The sequence below is a fragment of the Etheostoma spectabile genome, chromosome 8 (assembly GCF_008692095.1).
Source record: "Etheostoma spectabile isolate EspeVRDwgs_2016 chromosome 8, UIUC_Espe_1.0, whole genome shotgun sequence".
NCBI lineage: Eukaryota > Metazoa > Chordata > Actinopteri > Perciformes > Percidae > Etheostoma > Etheostoma spectabile.
Genome location: NC_045740.1, coordinates 29,968,136 through 29,973,281, shown reverse-complemented (window position 1 = coordinate 29,973,281; position 5,146 = coordinate 29,968,136).

Sequence of the window (5,146 nt, the reverse complement as noted above, 5' to 3'; positions counted from 1 at the left end):
GCACTCTGTTGTTATTACACACTACACACAGGCCTGAAATACACACACAAGCTCAGGTCCCATGTATGCACTAATGGAGAGTGTGGGGGGCTGCGACTGCTGAACAGGCACCCTGAGCTGTTGAGGGGGGTTCGGTGCCTTGCTTAAGATCACCTTGTTAGCGCCCAGAAGGTGAACTGGCATTTCTCCAGCTACCAGTCCACACTCCGTACTTTGGTCCGCATGAAGACTTGAACCAGCGACCAGTTCCCAACTCCCTACGGACTGACTGCCACTCGAAACGAAAAGGAAACGAGGAATTGAAAGGACAGGGATTCAGAGGAGGTGGAGATGGGCATGCAGGTGGGCCTTGAGGAATCAGAAGAGAGGGTGGTGAGGGGTGTGGCAGCTGTTGCCCAACAGGTGTCGGACACAGAGTTTTCAGGATGAACGGGGCCCTTCTCCAGTGGGGATGCGGCGGTCTGTTAGAAGCAGAGCAGGACTGCACTCCAATCCACTTTATCTACTGTGATCTGCGGTCCCAAGGAGAGGAGGACGGGCTGGAACTCAGGTAGTGGATCATCTTAACAATCTTAAAAGAGATTCTTGGAATTAAGCAAAACTTCAATACTGTGAAGAATTGGACCCGGCAGGTACTTAGTCTTTGGCTCTCAGCCCTATCATCCTGGTGATGATTTTTGTTCTGGGGGGGTGGGTGTAAGGTGCTTCAACTAAAGGTGTGGTTGGGTGCACGGTAGATGTTAATCTTTTCAATGATTCCCTGAAAGAACCAAGCAGGCCGGCCTTGTTGCGCCATCCACATTTCCTGCTCAAAGGTTATTTCCCGAAGTAAACAGAGTTTGAGAACGCCAAAGCCTGACATCATATCCTGGAAATGTACTTTGGTTGAGCCAGACTACCTTCTAAACACCTGTCTTGGCTGCTGAAGACAGTTGTCAAGGTTCAAAGATACTTTCTCCAAAAATGGTACAGTATGTACATCAAACCACCATCCCACCACCACGCCCAGCAAACATGGTAAAATCATAATGGTGAATATCTGTGGTGAATGACTGAAAATGACTGGAGTATAAACACCTTTTGGTTTGTCTTTTTCTGTTTTTGGATAGGATGACCTGTATAAATAAGAAGTGGAATGACAAATAAAAAAATCCAAATACCATCATCGGTGCAGCCATCCCATGCATTTTGTGAATGTTCGATCAGGCTCCAACTGCTCCACGTCCATCACACTCAACACTGGTGTACCACAGGGCTGTGTGCTGAGCCCGTTTCTCTACTCCCTCTTCACCTCCGACTCAAGCCTGTGTACGAATCTAATTCCATCATCAGTTTGCGGACACACTACGGTGATTGGTCTCATCAGCAACAACGATGAGACGCCTATAGGGAAGAGATCCAGCACCTGCCACATGGTGCACTGAAAATAACCACTCTCAACACACCAAAACCAAGGACTCATCGTGGACTTCAGAAAGGAGCCAGAGGCACGCACGACACCATCCACATCGATGGAATGGCTGTTGAGCGTGTCTCCAGTTTCAAGTTTCTGGGGATCCACATCTCGGCGGACATGTCCTGGTCACCAACACCTCCTGCCTGGTCAAGAAGGCTCACCAGCGCCTCTCTTCCTGAGGACACTGGAAGAATCAGCTTTCCTCAACTATCCTGGTGAACTTCTATCGCTGTGTAATAGAAAGCATCCTGACCAACGTGCAACAGTGTGGTATGGGAGCTGTTCTGTGCAGAGCGCAAGGCACTGCAGCGGGTGTGAAAACCGCCCAGCGCATCACCGGACTCCACCCACGCATCGAGCACATCCAGAAGAAACGATGTCGCATCGGCTCGCGCATCCTGAAGGACTCCTCTCACCCAGCCCACAGACTGTTTTCTCTCCTGCCCTCCGGCAGGCGTTTCAGGGTCCCGGACCAGGACCAGCAGACTAAGAACAGTTTTTTCCCCAGACTGTCTCTTTATTGAACTCCTTCCTCATTGATCCCACTCCCCTCTATACTGATACCTCTCCTCTCCCTCCTCACACCTGCCTCCATTTGTTATCTGCAATACTATAATGTTCACCTGCACTGCTGACTGTTACTATATAGTAACGACTGTTTACATCGCATCTTTTTGCACTACTTTTCAATTTGCACTGCTGACTGTTTATTTACAGTACCAATTGTTTACATTTACATCTGCACTACCGTACTTTAACTGTAATATGCAATTACTTTCCACTGCACTTTAATTCGGATAGTTTCTGCCCAAACTTTACTTTATCTGTACCACCTTTAAATCATTGTTATACTGCTCATTTTAGCCTAACTTATTATAGCTATCTGTAAAAATTCTGTCAATAATAATAATAGCCGCCTGTATATATATATTCATGGTACATACTCACCTGTAAAATCTGTAAACCATTAGTATATTATGCTATTTGCACATATCTGTAAAAATTTGCAATTATAGTAATATCCACCAAATTCCTAGCTGCAAATCTTGCTCACAATACTTGTTATCTATATTTTGTATTCATAGGACAAACCCATCTGTAAAACTCTGTTTATAATAGTATTCTTTTCTATATTTATTCATTACATATCCATGTCTTGCACTTATAGGACCATTGTATATCCTGCACTTACTGCTATTGCACTTCTGGTTAGACCAAAACTGCATTTCGTTGCCTTGTACCTGTACACGTGTAATGACAATAAAGTTGAATCTAATCTAATCTAATTTTCTTAAGGACGTGTTTTTCACATTTTAGTTTTCTTAATAGTCGTTTGGTAAAAGGCGTCTCTGAGTCTCTGAGTCTGGTACAAACCTTATGGATCTGGATTCTGTCTTTTGGGTCATTTTAGTGACAAAATGCTCCGGAAATGTCAAAATAAAGTTTGCATCAGTTAATAAACATTCAAAAATATTTTAATTTAGAATGACACACAGATTTATATTTACATTATCGATATACTATTAGTAACTATTATACTATTAGTGTTTATAGCCTACTATTGGGGCTCCACAGGGCCATTTCTCTCTGTAGGTATGGGGCCTCACTGTGAGCAGCACAGACACTTAGAGCTGTAGAATAAGGAGGAGGATTAGAGCCACATATGAAAATGTATTTGAGTTCTGAGTTTAAAGTTTTCTGAGTCAGAGTTCTGACTTCCAACTCCGAACCTTTTATAGACTTTTTATATATGGCCCTAATCTGCTTCTTTAGACGTCTTCTTCAGCTTCAAATTAAATAAAGAGTGTTTTGAATTCTGGGTCCCATGGTGCATTTTGTTCTTTCCAAGACAAAGGAAGAAAAACAAAGATCTTTATTATGTGTCACCTGCGTTTCCTTACTCCCATTGCGTCTACAACTCAGCCCATCCATGAGTTTTCATTTGATTATACAATCATCCTAATGCCATCATCACTGCAGCAATCCCAGGCACATGCTTTTTACATTTTTTTTTTTTATCACAAGTGGTTTGGTAAAAGGTGTGACGGACAACAAGAACCAAGAACAGAATAACGTCAAGTGAGTTGCAATTTGTTGTCATTTGAAAAAACAAATTAAAATTCCTTTTTTGCTTTTTTTTAAATTTTATAATCTCCATCACCATTACAACTCCTTAATTATGTAAATACTGGATCATACAAAATCCTTTAACTGTGTAAATACTGTGCAAATCCACACTCCTTGTATTTCTTTATTTACATTTCTACTCTGATATTTTATTTATCAAGGATCAATAAAGTATTTCTGATTCTGATTTCTGATATCCACCACGTTCCACTTCCAGGATTGCTCTGTTGCCTGTGCAAAATCTGACAGATTTCACTCTTTTTGGACGGATGTCCGTCCCCATCCCTGTCCTCTGTCTCTGTGTTGGTGTTCTAACCTCCGGTGGATTTCGGAGGCAGGATTAACTGGTCCTCAGATCATCTGCAGGGTAAATCCAGACAGTAGCTAGACTATCTGTCCAATCTGAGACTATGGTTACTGGTCCTCAGATCTCTGCAGGGTAAATCCAGACAGCTAGCTAGACTATCTGTCCAATCTGAGGACATGTTACCTGGTCCTCAGATCTTCTGCAGGGTAAATCCAGACAGCTAGCTAGACTATCTGTCCACTGAGGACGGTACCTGGTCCTGTCTGCAGGGAAATCCAGACAGCTAGCTCGACTATCGTCCAATCGGAGGACTATGGTACCTGGTCCTAGATCTCTGCAGGTAAATCAGACAGCTAGCTAGACTATCTGTCCAATGAGGACTATGGTTACTGGTCCTCAGGTCTCTGCAGGGTAAATCCAGACAGCTAGCTAGACTATCTGTCATCGGAGGACTATGGTTACTGGTCCTAGGTCTCTGCAGGTTAAATCCAAACAGCTAGCTAGACTATCTGTCCAATCTGAGGACTATGGTTACCTGGTCTCAGATCTCTGCAGGGTTAAATCCAGACAGCGTAGCAGACTATCTGCCAATCTGGAGACTATGGTTACTGGTCCTCAGATCTCTGCAGGTTAAATCCAGACAGCTAGCTAGACTATCTGTCCAATCAGAGTTTCCTGTTGACGACTAAAACTACTTTTGAACGTACACATGTTCCACCAAAACAACTACCATCCTGAGACTATTTAGCAGAGGCACCGTGGCTCTGTCCGGCGCTTACCACCACCTAAGATGATTGTGATTGGTTTAAAGAAAAAAACAATAAACCAGAGCAGGTTATCCTCCCATCCCAGATCGCTATGTGGACTAACCAGACCTTCCTCCACAGCGTTCTGGAGGAAGGACTATAATCTTCCAAACCGTGTCCTTTAGTGATGAGCAACAGCCAAACAGGATGCTCCAGGAAAAGTTTCCATAAATTCAGCAGTAATTCACTTTAGAATTACACTCACAGACTTTAATTAATTGATTAATTTATCAATTAGTAGTAACTATTTGTCTACAAATACACAGCCATGGCCATGTCTCTCTGTAAGAATGGGGCTTTCCCCTCACTGAAAGCCTCCCAGAGCACACATTCAGAAATCTAGTACGACTTATGCAGCTTAATATTAAAAAAAGAAATAAATAATAAAAGATCGTTTCGAGTTTTGGGCACCGTGGTGTATTTTGTTACTTTCCAAGAAAAGGGGGGTGG